Genomic DNA, 16757 nt, shown 5'->3' on the forward strand with positions numbered 1-16757 from the left:
GAGCCTGCTTCGGAATCTGTGTCTCCCTTTCTGCCCCTCACCATCCCTCCCCCCTTTAAAAATAAATAAAATACATTTAAAAAATTTTTTTAAAAAGAATAAAGCATCCTGGCACTAAACAAAAAGAAAAGTTTGTAGACAAAGAAACTAAGGCCAGCTTCATAATACTCTTCAGCAATGTTAAGGACCAGGAAGTAATGGAACAATATGTGACAATTTTAATGGAAAAAAAAGTGTATGAGAAGAATTTTTGTCTTCAGCTATTTTTCCATTCCTGATGGCAACGGAAAGAAAATATGTGCATAATATATGTAATTCTATGTCTTATTGTACCTAAACAGGTCAAGACTCAAAATAAAAAATCAAAGAATGTGTAATTTGTAGTATAAAATGATTGAAGAAGAATGTAAATTTCAATAAAAGAGATAATTCATTAATTTATTTAAGAAATATTAATTTAAACTCCACTAAATACCAATTGTGTGTCAGGTACATTTATAAGATCTTAAATGCATCATATAAATAAAACAAAGACCTCTGCTCTTATGGAGTTTTCATTCTAATTACATAATGTGCTAGATGGTCCTATCATTATTATTATTATTTTTTTATTTTTAAAAAGGGAAACACCTGATAAAAGGCATCCAGAGTATGGGGAAGGAGGTGGCCAGGTTACAATTTCCAAAATGACAGTTTAGAGGTACATGTCAAATCTGGAATAAACCAATGAAAATAATATAGTAATATATTAGAAGAATTATATGCCCAGAATAGTATGCAGACTTTATTCTTTGAATACAAGTTCACTTCTAACTAACAAATTTATTAATATTGCCCATCAGTAATAGGTCAAAGAAGAAAAGCAGCATGATTACTCCCACAGTTGTCCTAAAATGATCCCATAAAATTTTGTATCTATCCCTGAGAAAAAGTCTTGGAAAGTAAGCAAGGGAGAAAATGTCCTTAACAATGAATATAAAAATCTAGAGGCAACATTCTGAATGCTGAAACAACAGAAATATTTCCTTTGAGATTCAGGAACAACAACAACAAAACCCTAATATCATTATTATTTAACATTACTTTGTAAATTTGCAAAACAATAAAAGAGCTAAAGGGAGATAGGTACCACTATTAAAGTAAGGAAAAGTTATTTTACAAATCACTGATTTGTTCTAGAAGACTCAAGAAATTTAAAAAAAAATATTCAAATTAATTAGAGAAGTTAGGAAGATGTTCAGATGCAAACATACATATAAAATCTTAATAGGTGCCTCTTTTTACCAGTAGTAATCTAATCAAAATTATGATGGTAAGACTATTTTATTCTATGTCATCTAAAATAATTAAGCACATTTAAAAGAACAGTAATAAGAGAGCTGTGAAAAGCAATTTAGAGAATTGTGTCTCATCTATATGAAGAAAATTAGAAAACAGAGAGACATAATAGGAGAATAAATGGAAAGATAAACCATGTTCCTGAATGGGAATATTAAAAATTATAAAGGTGATTATTTAATTCTTCTCAAATAATTTAAAAGTTTCATGTGATTCCAATAAAAAATCTGAGTTTTTCCAATTTTTAAGTGACAAAGTGATCATATAGCTCATTTTAAAAGTATATAGTTTTGAATAGTGAAAAAGTTTCAAAAAGATAAAATAAAACAAGACCGAAAGGGTAATAAACAGAGATTTTTCTTATGAGATAATAAAGCCTACAATAACCTTTCAGTTATCAAGATGTTGTGTCTCTAGGGCAAGAACTGAGTTTGATCAATGGAGCAATATAAATATTTTAGAAACCAACACTCTTCTATGTAGGAATTTAAAATATAGTTAAATGCCATTGTAAATCAATATGTAAATTGAGGAGTATTCATTAAATGATGCTGGAACAACTGGTTAGGTATTTGGCAAAAAATAAAGCTAGATTGAAATGACTTAGTAATGTGTTTAAAATTAAGACAAAATAAAACTCAACAAAAGTAAACTAAATTAAACTAGAATAAACTATAAATGAGTATTTTGCAGACTCCAGGAAGGGGAAATGTTTTCTAAGAACGAAAGACATAGAAGAAATCACAAAGCAAAAAATAAAAATTAAAAAAACACAAAGGAAAAACAGTATATTTAATTTCTTAAAAATCTAAAACATGTATATTACCATATACATATAAATTACCCTTAAATAAAATTAAAAGAAATTTGACAACCTGGAAAATTATTCATAGACAAAGTCTTAGTCTTCTTAAAATATTTTTTAAATTACTGTCAAATCAAGTGGAAAGGACAGACCAAAGTAACAAAGACAAGAAAGAAACAGAAAATCTCCAGAAATGACAAAACAAGTAATAAAATGGCATTAAATACATATCTGTCAATAATCACTCTGAATGTAAAAGGACTAAATGCTTCAGTCAAAAGACATAGGGTGTCAGAATGTACAAAAAAAATAAGACCCATCTATATGCTGCCTACAGGAGATTCATTTCAGACCTAAAGACACCTGCGGATTGAAAATGAGGGGATGGAGAAACATTTATCATACAAATGGATGTCAATGGAAGGCCAGAGTAGTAATACTTATATCTGAAAAGCTAGACTTTAAACCAAAGACTGTAACAAGAGATGATGAAGGGCACTATATCATAATAAAGGGGACAATCCAACAGGAAGATCTAACAGTTGTAAATATTTATGCACCCAACATGAGAGCACCCAAATATATAAAACAATGAAACAAACATAAAGGAACACATTGATAATAATATACTAATAGCAGGGGACTTAAACACCCCAGTTACATCAATGGACAGATAAATCATCTAAGCAGAAAATCAACAAGGAGACAATGGCTTTGAATGACACACTGGACCAGATGGACTTAACAGAGATATTCAGAACATTTCATACTAAAATAGTAGAACACACATTATTTTCAAGTGCACATGGGACATTCTCCAGAATAGATCACATGCTAGGTCACAAATTAGGCCTCAACAAGTACAAAATAATTGAGATCATACTATGCATCTTTTCTGACAACAACACTATTAAACTTGAAGTTAACTGTATGAAAAAATTTAGAGGAGCGCCTGGGTGGCTCAGTCAGTTGAGCCTCCGACTTTGGCTCAGGTCATGATCTTACGGTTCATGAGTTCACGCCCTGCGTCAGGTTCTGTGCCGACAGCTCAGAGCCTGGAGCCTGCTTCAGATTCTGTGTCTCCCTCTCTCTCTGACCCTCCCCCATTCATGCTCTGTCTGTCTCTGTCTCAAAAATAAATAAAGATAAAAAAATTTTTTTTTAATTTAGAAAGACCACAATTGCATGGAGGTTAAACAACATGTTACTAAACAATGAATGGGTCAACCTGGAAATCAAAGAAGAAGTTTAAAAATACACGTAAACAAGTGAAAATCAAAATACACAGTCCAAAACCTTTAGGATACAGCAAAAGTAGGCCTAAGAGGGAAGTATGTGACAATACAGGCCTACTGGGAGAAGCAAGAAAAATCTCAAATAAACAACCTAACCTTACACCTAAAGGAGCTGGAAAAAGAACAAAGCTTAAAGCCAGCAAAAGGAAGAAAATAATAAATATTAAGCAGAAATAAGTGATACAGAAACTAAAAAACAATAGAACAGATCAATGAAACCAGAAGTTGGTTCTTTGAAAAAAATCATTAAAATTGTTAAACCTCTAGCCAGACTTCCCAAAAAGAAAAGAGAAAGGACCCAAATAACTAAAATCACAAATAAAAGAGGAGAAATAACCAACACCACAGAAATATGAACAATTATAAGAGAATATTATGAAAAACTATATGTCAACAAATTTGACAACCTAGAAGGAATGGAAAAATTCCTAAAAACATATAAACTACCAAAACTGAAACAGGAAGAAGTAGAAAACTTGAACAGACTCATAACCAGCAAAGAAATTGAATCGGTGGGCACCCAGGTGGCTCAGTTGGTTAAGTATCTGACTCTTGATTTTGGGTCAGCTCATGATCTTGGGTCAGGTCATGACCTCATGGTTTGTAGGATCGAGTCCCATGTCTGGCTCTGCACTGACAGCAAGGAGTCTGCTCAAGATTCTTTCTCTGTCTGTCTGAGTCTCAAAAGAAATAAACATTAAAAAAAAAAAAAAGAAAAGAAATTTGAATCAGTAATCAAAAATCTCCCGAAAACAAAAATCCAGGGCCAGATGGCTTCACAGGCAAATATTAACAAATATTTAAAGAACAGAAGGGGTGCCTGGCTGGTTCAGTGAGTAAAGCATGCAACTCTTGATCTCGGTGTTGTAGGTTTGAGCCCCAAGTTGGGTGTAGAGACTACTAAAAAATAATATCTGAAAAAATTGTTTTAAAAAATAAATTAAAAAAGAGTTAATACCTATTCTTTGCAAAATACAGAAAAGGAAGGGAAACTTCTAAATTCATTCTATGAGGCCAGCATTACCCTGACACCAAAACCAGATAAAGACTCCACTAAAAAAGAAAACTACAGGCCAATATCCCTGATGAACATGGATGCAAAAATTCTCAATAAAATACCAGCAAACCAAAGTCAACAGTACATTAAAAGAATCATTCACCACCATCAAGTGGGATTTATTCCTGGTCTGGAAGGGCAGTACAATATTCACAAATCAATCAATGTGACATACCACATTAACAGAAGAAAGGATAAGAACCATATGATCATTTCAATAGATGCAAAAAAGCATTTGACAAAATACAGCATCCTTTCTTGATAAAAACCCTCAAGAAAGTAGGGATAGGGGTGCCTGGGTGGCTCAGTTGGTTAAGCATCCGACTTCAGCTCAGGTCATGATCTCACAGTTTGTGAGTTCAAGCCCCATGTCAGGATCCGGGCTGACAGCTTGCTCAGAACCTGGAGGCTGCTCCAGATTCTGTCTTCCTTTCTCTCTGCCCCTCCCCTGCTCACACTCTGTCTCTGTCTCTCTCAAAAATAAACATTAAAAAAATTTTAAAAAAATGAGGGATAGAAGGAACATACCAAATATCATAAAAGCCATATACAAAAGACCCACAGCTAATATCATCCTCAATGGGAAAAAACTGAGAGCATTTCCTCTAAGGTCAGGAGGACAACAGGGATGTCCACTCTCACCACTGCTATTCAACATAGCACTAGAAGTCCTAGCCACAGTAATCAGACAACAAAAAGAAATAAAAGGCATCCAAATTGTCAAGGGAGAAGTCAAATTTTCACTATTTGCAGATGACATGATGCTGTGTATAGAAAACTGGAAAGACTCCACCAAAAACCTGCTAGAACTGATACATGAATTCGGCAAAGTTGCAGGACATAAACCAACATACAGAAATTGGTTAACAAACAAAGTAGAGTTAGAGGGAACATGCTTCAACATAATAAAGGCCCTATGTGAAAATCCAACAGCTAATATGATCCTTAAAGGAGAAAAACTGAGAGCTTTACTTCTATGATCAGGAATAAGACAGGGATGTCCACTCTCACTACTGTTACTTAACATAGTATTGGAAGTCCTAGCCTCAGCAATCAGACAACAAAAGGAAATAAAAGGCATCTAAATTGGCAAGGAAGAAGCCAAACTTTCACTATTTGCAGATGACAGGATGCTATATATATAGAAAACCCAAAAGACTCCACAAAAAATTGCTAGAACTGATACATTAATTCAGTAAAGTCATAGGATACAAAATCGATGTACAGAAATCTGTTGCATTTCTATACACCAGTAATTAACAGCAGAAAGAGAAATCAAGGAATCAATCCCATTTACAATTGGACCAAAAACCATTAAATCACTAGGAATAAACCTAACCAAAGAGGTGAAAGATCTGTACTCTGAAAACTATAAAACACTGATCAAAGAAATTAAAGATAACACAAAGAAATGGAAAACCATTTCATGCTCACGGACTGAAAGAAAATATATTGTTAAAATGTCTATATTACCCAAAGCAATCTACACATTCAATGCAATCCATATACCAAATACCAACAGCATTTTTCACAGAGCTAGAACAAACAATCCTAAAATTGGTATGGAACCACAAAAGACCCTGAATAGCCAAAGTGACCTTAAAAAAAGAAAAGCAAAGCCAGAGGTATCACAATTCCAGACTTCAAATTATATTACAAAAGCTGTAGTGATCAAGACAATATGGTACTGGCACAAAAATCAGACGCATAGATCAACAGAACAGAACAGAAAACCCAGAAATGAACCCACAGCTCTATGGTTAACTGATCTTCGACAAAGTAGGAAAGAATATCCAATGGAAAAAAGTCAGTCTCTTCAACAAATGGTGTTGCAAATACTGGACAGCAACATGCAGAAAAATGAAACTGGACTACTTCCACCATACACAAAAATAAATTCAAAATGGATGACAAACCTACATGTTAGACAGGAAACCATAAAAATCCTAGAGGAGAACACAGGCAGCAACCTCTTTGACTTTGGCCATAGCAACTTCTTACTAGATATGTCTCCTGAGGCAAGGGAAATAAAAGCAAAAATAAACAATTGGGAATTCATGAAAATAAAAAGCTTCTGCACAGTGAAGGAAATAAGCAACAAAACTAAAAGGCAACCTATGGAATGGGAGAAGATATTTGTAAATGATGTATCCGACAAAGGGTTAGTATCCAAAATCTCTGAAGAACTTATAAAACTGAACATCCAAAAGATAATTAATCCAACTAAAAAATGGGCAGAAGGCACAAATAGACATTTTCCCCAAGAAAATATGACCAATAGACACATTAAAAGATGCTCAACATCATTCATCATCAGGAAAGTACAAATCAAAACTACAATGAGATATCACCTCACACCTGTCAGAATGGCTAAAATTAACAACACGAGAAACAACAGGTATTGGTGAAGACGTGGAGAAAGGGGAACCCACTCACACTGTTGGTGGGAATGCAAACTGGTGCAGCCTCTCTGGAAAATAGTATGGAGGTTCTTCAAAACATTAAAAACCTTATAACCCAGCAATTGCACTATTAGGTATTTACTCCAAGAATACAAAAATACTAATTTGAGGTAAACATGCACCCAATGTTTATAGCAGCACTATCTACAATAGCCAAATCGTGTAAAGAGTCCAAGTGTCCATCAACTGATGAATGGATAAAGAAGATGTGGTTTATATATAACGGAATACTACTCAGCCATCAAAAAGAATGAAATCTTCCCATTTACAGTGATGTGGATGGAGCTAGAGAGTATTATGCTAAGTGAAACAAGTCAGGCAGAGAAAGGCAAATACCATATGATTTCACTCATACGTGGAATTTAAAAAAGAAAACAAACAAACATAGGGGGGAAAAAGAGAGAGGAGAACCAGGAAACAGACTCTTAACTATAGAGAACAAACTGATGGTTACCAGAGGGGAGACAGTAGAGGGATGGGTAAAATAGGCGATGGGGATTAAGGAGGGCACTTGTGATGATCACTGGGTGTTGTATGTAAGTGATGAATCACTAAACTCTATTCTAATATTAGTGAAACCAATATTACACAAAATGCTAAACTGGAATTTTAATAAAAACATAAAAAATAAATAAGCACAATGAAATTACTGTTAAATCAAGAAGAAATACATTGCTAGATAAATAGATACCAATGAATGAAGGACATGGACAGATAATTCACTAAAAGAGACATAAGCAACAAAAAAGGTGAAAAAGTTTTGATCTTTTAGTTATGAAAAAAATGTTGGTTAAAATGAAACAATATTGGGGTGCCTGGGTGGCTCAGTTGGTTAAGCAGCTGACTCTGGCTCAGGTCATCATCTCATGGTTCGAGCCCCGCATTGGCTCTGTGCTGACAGCTCAGAATCTGGAAACTGCTTTGGATTCTGTGTCTCCCTCTCTCTCTCTGACCCTCCCCCACTCATGCTCGGTCTCTCTCTCTCTGTCTCTCAAAAAATAAATAAACATTAAAAAAATGAAACAATGTTTTCCTGATTCTGAATTTGAAAAAAATATTAAAAAGCTGTAAGACTCAGTTACTAAGGGTTATATGCAATAACATTAAAATCCTTCCTGGAAAATAATTTTGAAAAAGTATACCAAAGTAGTTACATATTGATATCCTTTGACCTAAGTAACCTTATTAACTGCAATTCATGTTATTAAAATAGGTGCTATTTTAAAAGTTTAATTATCTAACAATAAAATCATTAAACATGGAAAGATTAATATTTCAGCAATTATAAATCATATTCTTAAATAAATTAATAACATTCAAAAATATTCACAAGGCAAATAAAAATTAGAATGAAAACTGTTTATATACCATGACCACACATTTGTGTGCATCTGTGCACATACACATACAAACGGCCACACATACGGGGAACATGTCAGATTCTGAGCTCGGCAGGAAGTGGGACCAGTGTGTGGCAGATGTGGTCATGAAGACAGGTATTGGTTTTGGATTAGGACTTGTTTTCTCACTTCCCTGCTTTAAAAGAAGAATGTGGCCAATAGCCTTTGGTTCTGGCATGGAATGGAGAATGGCCTCACTCCAACTGTCAGCATGATTTCCAGGCTCCCCATCTTCTACATGGAAAATCTGTCAGAGAGCGGGAGCAGTGACTTAACACCTGAGAAAAACCCAGCGGGAGGAAAAGAGAAATCACGTTTATTCTTCAGGAATACTGAAGTGTCCCAGAGTAAGCAAACATTTTTCTATAACACTGTAATCAGTAATGCTTTTAAAAACTCTAGCATGCTGTTTATGTATTTGAAAGGAAGTCTGTTTCTTGTTTTGTATTTTGTCCCTAGAAATTTCAAGGAGGTGGTCTTAAAAGAAATACATTAAAAATAGGCAGCTCCCCCCACAAAAGAAACCCCAAATACCAACACATGTGCATGTGTACAAATGATGCAGGAAAAGGGTCAAAATCTAATTTTATCTTTATGAGTCCATTATGAATGTGTTTTCTTTTATTCTCTTTATTTTTTTTGTAATTTTGAAAACATGGAATATTATATTTTTATAATAATTAAAGAGTTTGGAGGAGAAGGAAAAGGGGATACTTCTAAAACTAGGAGACATTCATTCATTCATACACTTATTTAACAAATATTTACCAAGGGACTATCGGTGCTAGGCACTGGGTCAGGTCCTCAGTGTACATACAAAGGGCATGATTCCTTCCCCCAATGACCTGATTCTCAAGATTTGTATATTTGGTTTTCAGCCTCTCCTTTCTTAGTATTACCTCAGAATAAATAGATTGCATTTTTTCATACTCAGCAAGAAAAAAAGAAAAAAGAAAAAGAAAAAAAAAAGCTTGCTTTCCTGCAAAGAAAATCTAGCAACCAATTCTCTTAACTTGCTATCCTTTTGCTCTAATAGGCAGCCTTCCCTGAAGCTAATTTTTTTTTTTCTGAAAGATCACTGTGTCATCAGCAGCAGCCAAATTGCCAAATGACACCTTCCTTTCTCTCTGATGTGTTACCAGCCCAGGAGCTCAGTTTAGCAGAGTTCTCTGCTGAAGCTCAAAAAGAATGAATTGTTTCCTTTTAAATAAACAGTAAGATGAGCTCCAGGGAGAGCTACAGCCAGCTATACTTCCCCCCAAGATTTTGCTGATATTTCTATAATATAGTATATGTGTGTGTGTGTATGTGCAGGATGCATTAGTGCATAGGTGCTGGGTACACATAATATATGTGTGCTAGATTTCCCAAGAAACCCTTAACAATTAATGCAAAATCTATTTAATAAATGATTCCAAAATTAACCTTTGGTAAAGCTACTGCCCTTTTACTTACTGATTGGCTGGACCAGAATTTTAAATCATTATTTTTCCTCCAGTTAGAAACACCTTCTGTCAGGCAGTCATTTAACACTTAGAGAATCCCTCCCAAATGGCAGCGATGATCCTAGCCACTGGGGATATTAAGATGAATGGGCCAGTCTACAGTCTTAACCTCCTTACTGGGTTGAGCAGAGGCGTAGAAAATATTATAGTACTGTGAGCAAGGAATTTTCAAGAAGCTTTGGGAGCCAAAGGAAAGATCATCTCATAAATTCTCATAAGCATATTCTATTTGTGTTAAGTTTGCACACGTGTAGAAGCTTGAATGGCACACAAAATGGGAATAGGAAAAGAAGAGGCATGTGAAAAGTTAAGAAACCAGCAACAATATTATAAAATGTGAACCAGGATAATTTATGGACCTACTAATGGCTGATTTGTTTCTGCTGCTGTGAAAGAATTGAAAAGAATGTGAACTCTTTGTGGGGGGTGGGGAGGGCTGGGTGGCTCAGTCAGTTAAGGGTCCAACTCCTGATTTCGGCTCATGTCATGATCTCACAGTTAATGAGATCGAGGCCTGCTTGAGATTCTCTGCCTCTGTCTCTCTCTGCCCATTCTCCACATGTGTGTGCACGCTCTCTTCCTCTCTCAAAATAAATAAACAAAAACTTAAAAAAAAAAAAAGAATGTGAGCTCTTGTGTTTTTCTCATGTTTACTCTCCTCCACATTCTGACAAGTTATTGAGCACTCTAAATCCTTTTCTAGCTATTAAATTCAACCCTCCAGATAGCACCATGAGAGAGGAATTACCATCCTCTCTAGTTTACAGATAAGAAAACTGAAGCACAGAACAGATAAGTAACTTACTGCTTAGTGATAAACCAGAATTCAAACAGATTGAGTCAAAGCCTATATTCTACAAATACTACCCAAACAAAGGATTCATATGCAAAATATATAAAGATCTCCCACAATTCAAGAAGAAAAAAATAGAAAAACAGTCACAGGTAATAAAATTCATAGAAGAAGAAATCTGAATTGGGTTATAAATATGCAAAAAGATGTTCAAATTTATTTAGTTTTGTAAAATAAAAGCAACATCACAGTGCCATTTTTCCTTCATCAAATAGGCATATATTAAAAAGTCTTACAATGTTGATTGTTTGCAAACTTTTGGGAAAATGGAATAATTATATATTACTGGTAAAAACATAAGTTGGCATAAAAACAGTTGATAGTAGCTATGCAAACTTTGTGATCCAGCAGTCCACATCTAGATGTACGAACTAGAAAAAAATTCTTACATGTATGTACCACAAAACATGACAGCAATCAATCTATTGTTTGCGATACTATAAATCTGACCACCTAAATCTAAATCTCTATTACAAAGGGAACAGACAAAACTTGTTAGGTTGACACTCATGTTATGAAATACTCTAGAGTGAATAAAAAATTTGAACTATATATAGATTACCTATGTCTGTAAGCAATTAACCATCATTAATTCTGGGTTGTGGGAGATTAGGTATTTGTTATATTATTCTTCTTGTTTTTCCATATCTTTAAATTTTCTTAGAAAAATAGCACAATCTCTTAGGCAAGAGATCCCAAGGATCTTTCCATTCCTTAGAAAAAGACAATCTCTCTTGTATCTTAAGGAAAGAAGCATAAATCTCACAGGGTACCCTAAGTATCTCAGATCCAAATTGTATTTCCCACTTTTTGCCACTTTATTGACTTTATAGAGACAGATAAGTTTTTTGAAAGATTTGTGGTTATATGACACCCTCCTCCACCTCCCTTTACCTTTGGATTACTGGTTCTAGGGCAAAAGGGTAGCTCTTAACAAAGTCACATGCTGTCTTATTTATGCTATTTGACTGTTTTTGGATGGGCCATCTTGAAGCAAAACTTATACTTTTTGAATTGCAGAATGTTTATGAAGGGCACTAGAAATACCAAAACTGCTTCACTACCCTTACATTTTTGCACCAAGTCCCTTGAAGTCCTAGTTTTATAGTAGACAGAGTCTGACTCTAAAGACCCTATAGACAGTTTAACCAGCTGCTTTACAACCACTCAACCAAATTCATCAGCTTCTCAACAAGAGGCCTCACTATCCAATGCCCAAGCGCTTTGCTAGCTCTACAATCACAACACTCCAACCTCTGTACCACTTTTAGTATTAATCAGAATGTTTTTGATTATATTAAATGTTTGATATTAATCAGAATGCTGTGGGTTACATACTTTAGAAATTTGGAAATAACAGAAACCTCAAGTCAAACTATCTTAAATGAAAACTGAAGCCCATTGTTTCATATACCTGGGAAGTCCAGGGGTTAACGGCTCCTTCAGGCATGGTTAGACCCAGGTACTTAAACATTAGATCCCTCTTCCTCCTCCTCCCCTTCATATTCCTCTTCAATTTTCAATTCTACTATTGTCTGTGTTGGTCTCATTTTCTCCTACTAGAGATGGACTTTTTCTGAATTTAGGGAGGTGATTGCCAGCAGCTCCAAGTTTACACTCTCTTGGTTTAGCAATTCTGGTGGAAAGATAGACACTTTTTCTCAGTGTCCATATATCAATCCCAAGAATGGGTTGTGATATCCTTGTTTGGGCCAGGTGTCTATCCCTTTGACCACTTACTGTTGTCATGAGGTATGGGCACTGTGATGATACTCTTCCAAAACAAAATGCAACAGGAATGGGGCAGTTTCCCAAATGGAAGTAGGGTGCTATTACCAGACAAAAGGAAGAGATGCTGGGTAGCAGAACTAATTGGTACCACAAATCCACTAGAAATCCTATTTATCCCTAAACTTATATGTAACATCTTTCCATTAGTGGTTCTATGAACAATTAAAATGGAACTTTAAAGAAAAATGACCTTCTAGGATATATGCACCTCAATGTTTTTAGCAGCATTACCTACAATAGCCAAATTATGGAAATAGCCCAAATGTCTATCAACTGATGGATGCATGAAGAAGATGTGGGGTGTGTGTGTGTGTGTGTGTGTGTGTGTGTGTGTATGTGATATAATGGAATATTACTCAGCCATACAAAAGAATGAAATCATGCTATTTGCAATGATGTAGATAGAGCTAGAGTATTATGTTAAGCGAAGTCAGTTAGAGAAAGACAAATACGGATTTCACTCATATGTTGAATTTAGGAAACAAAAAAAAATTACCACAGGAGGTAAAAAGGAGGAAAAACCAAGAAACAGACTCTTAACTACAGAGAACAAAATGATGTTTACCAGAAGGGAGGTGGGCAAGGGTTTGGGTGAAAGAGGTGATGGGGACTAAGGAGTGCACTTGTCATGATACTGTGTACTGTATGGAAGTGTTGAATCACTATATTATACACCTGGAACTGATAGTACACTGTATGTTAACTGGAATTTAAATAAAAACTTAAAAAAAAAAGAAAAATGGCCTTCTCTGAATCATCCTTTTATTGAGACCAGCATGGTGGTGGCAGGATCAACATGATGGAGGATGGCAGGTCCAAACCTGTAGGTGATGGCCCCAGAGCAAAGAAAGTAGACACCCCAAGGCACTGATGAAAGTAGATTTGAGGAGCTAGATGACAATAGAGAAGTCTTAAGCATGAAGTAGCCTAGAAGTAGATATGAGACAAAATCTTAAGTACACGGAGAAGGAAAAGCTTGGGATGGTGTATTAGTCAAGGTTACCCATGGAAACAGAACCAATAGGATATATATATTCTGACATGCTTCTTTACAATGGAATGTATGTATATATATCCTATTGGTTCTGTTTCTCTGGATAACTAGTTAATATAATATAATATAATATAATATAATATAATATAATATAATATAATATATAACATAATATATAACATAATAATATATTTAGGAATTGGATCACATAATTATGGAGGCTGAGAAGTCCCAACATCTGCAGTCAGCAAGGTGGCGACCCGGGAGAGCTGATGTGTAGTTCTAGTCTGAGTCTGAAGTTCTGAGAACCAAGAAAACCAATGATGTAAGTTCCACTCTGAAAGCCAACAGACTCAAGACCCAAGAGCTAGTGTTTCCATCTGAGTCTGCAGGCTGGACAAGACCAGCTCAGTAGAATCAAGCAGGGGGGAGTCCCTTCTTTGGCCTTCAGCTATTCAGGAGCACCAGAGCAACCTGCTCTACTCAGTCTAACAATTCAGATGGCAATAATCCTGAAACACTCTCCCAGACACACCCAGAGTAATGTTTGACCAAATGTCTGGGCACCCTATTGCCTGGTCAAGTTGACACATAAAATTAACCATCACAGAAAGGGACAAGGAGATGTCCCTGCTTTTATACACCTGAAAATCACACTTTCTCACTCCCTTATGCTTCTTCATTTGGCTCTTTATTCCCTCTTTCATTCTTCTCTACCTCTTGTGCCCTCTTCCCCTCCTTTCTGACATGCTTTTTTCCACATTTCCTATTTTCTTAGGAAAATTTAAGTCTTTTTTGGTAAAGAAAATTGCAGACTTTTCAGGAAAGACTGTTACCATTTTGACTCAGTTACTAAACATGAGAAAACTAACTCTCCGTAGCTGTGACCTGTTTCAAAGGATGTGATTAAAGAAGCCTATGAGGATAACAGAAAGGTATACATAACTATATTAGCACATATTTAACATCATAAATATATCTCCTTGGGGAAAAAGCCTCTGGAAAATCCATGGAAGAAGGCCACTTCCTTGAGCATCTAGACTTCTTATCACAGAAGTAACGGACTCATGACTGAAAGATACCAAATGCCTTCTGAAGACCTGAATCAGGAATGGAGTGTGTCTTGAGTGGTTAGCCCACCTACTCTCAACAAGCAAGAAGACTCAATAGGCTTTAGTATTGGTATTTATATTGTGCCTGGCAGGCTAATAACCCACTTGTCCCCAGAGTTTAATTTTGAACTCAGCTATGCTCACAGTCATTCCACATTTCCTGGGTGTAGATCTCGTTCCTGTGTCCACAGTGGGAAGGACAAATGCACAGCTTTCCTCCTCCTTTCTATTCGGGTTGCATGCCGTAGCCAGATCCTGACTTCATGGCTGTCTAGTCAAATGGAAGTATGAGTACTTTTTTTTTTCTCCTGGGGGAAATATCTGCCCGCCCTTAGTGTGGCCGTGCTGTGAAAAGAGAGATTACAGAGTATCGCTCTATAGTCTCTTCCCCAGTAGCTGCTCACCACGCAAAATGTCAGAGCAGCTGGCGCTCATCAATTCACCCTCTGTGATTTCAAATACCAATTAGAACTGTGAACTCCTAATTGCCTCATTTCTATCCATTTTAAAGTAATTAATAAGTAATTGAGTAATGCGTTAATAATAGCCTCAATCACTTTTCCTATGATCAGCTCCCATATACAGTCATCTTTATGACCTGTGGGGAGCATTGCACTCAGGTCATGTCTTGTTAATAGCCCCCAAGCCAGCCCTGTAAAGCAATCATTTCTTACCAGGGAAATTTGCTTTCATCCCCCAAAGCAGTTTAAAAAAAACCCAAAAACAAAATTTTAAAAACCAAACAAAAAAACAAATTCAACCTTCAAGCTGTGATTTGTCAGAGATCCTTTAAAATTTTTTTCTTCCTCTTGCATGTCCTGTCCTTTCCTTTCATCCAATTTATTCTCCACTTAAACTCAGAGGGAGGGGTCAACATCCAGGAGTGATTTCTAATTGCAGTGAAGCCTTATCGCTTGACAGCTCCTGAGCACACAGTTCCTCCAGTGGTTGGAACTTTCACTTGAACTCCCAGTTTTGGTTCATCATAATTATAGTTTATATTAGCTGGGAGATGTGAAGGGACTTATTAACCTTTGGGTTTTGATTTAAGGGGAAGGATGACCACTGCAAAACTAACCAGACCATCAGGAGAGCTGTAAGCAGAAAGCACAGTCATAAATAGATCTCTCAAAGAGATTAAAACTTGTCAGTCTCATGATGACCCCCAGCAGCTGAGAGCAGGAGTGACCAAACCATTTAGAAATGGGTTGAGAAAGCACTGGAAGTCTTATCAAATACCACTAACCTTCAGTTTGAGGGGACTCAACCTTCAGTTGAGGCGTTTGGAGATGGAAACTCTAATTCTAAAGATGCAGGGGGTGCCTGGGCAGGTCAGTCCATTTAGCATCTGACTTCTTGGTTTCAGCTCAGGTCATGATCTCACAGTTTTTGAGTTTGACTCTTGTGTCAGGCTCTGTGCTGAAAGGGCGGAGCCTGCTTCGGATTCTCTCTCCCTCTCTCTATGCTCCTCCTTGGCTTGCTCCGCCCCCCCCCCTGAAAAAACAAATAAATAAACGAAGATGCAGGATAAAAGTTCTTGCTTTCTGAGTGTGAGATGAGACTATTGGAGAATAATTTACAGAGACTGAGTGAGTTGGGTCTTTTCAAGCAAGGTGCCCATCCATTAATTATTTCTTCTTTCCCCTGGATTCACAAATGTGCTCTCTCCACTGGTCTCTTTCATCTACAATATAAATATACTAAAGTACCTCTCTTAAACAAACAAAAGACAAAACTGCTCTTCTCGGCCCTTCCTCTCTCCTCTAGGGACTACCTCGTGTCATGGATAGGCTTTCCATCTGCAGTGCCACACCTTCTCAACAGGTCCATCCCAATGTGCAGACAGTTCCACAGTATTAGGATGGTGTTTCTCCAGGAGGTGATGGGGTGAGTGTGGGGTTCTCCAGGAACAATCTTTGCAACCAAGATTTGATGCAGGAGGTTTATTGAGGACTGTCATTGAGAATAATACCCGTAAACAAGTAGAAAAAAACTGGATTCTGCTAAGAGAGAGGTTAAAGTGGTATGTGTTTGCATTGAGGTTTCAGCCAATCTCATGGGAGCTCTGAAACTGAGATGGCTCTTCACAGATATCCTGAATTGCGGCAAGGGGGATGGATTCTGATAACCCTGCTTCAACAAGTC

The 16757-nt window shown here is 36.3% G+C and overlaps 1 pseudogene; it reads left to right on the forward strand.

Moving 5' to 3' along the window:
- Positions 1-8389: 8389 nt before the first annotated feature.
- On the forward strand, positions 8390-8627 carry LOC109271336 (MICOS complex subunit MIC10-like; annotated as a pseudogene).
- The last annotated feature ends 8130 nt before the right edge of the window (positions 8628-16757 follow it).

Source organism: Panthera pardus, unplaced genomic scaffold (genome assembly GCF_024362965.1).
Source record: "Panthera pardus isolate Hobbes unplaced genomic scaffold, ASM2436296v1 HiC_scaffold_12, whole genome shotgun sequence".
In the NCBI taxonomy this organism is placed as follows: Eukaryota; Metazoa; Chordata; class Mammalia; order Carnivora; family Felidae; genus Panthera; species Panthera pardus.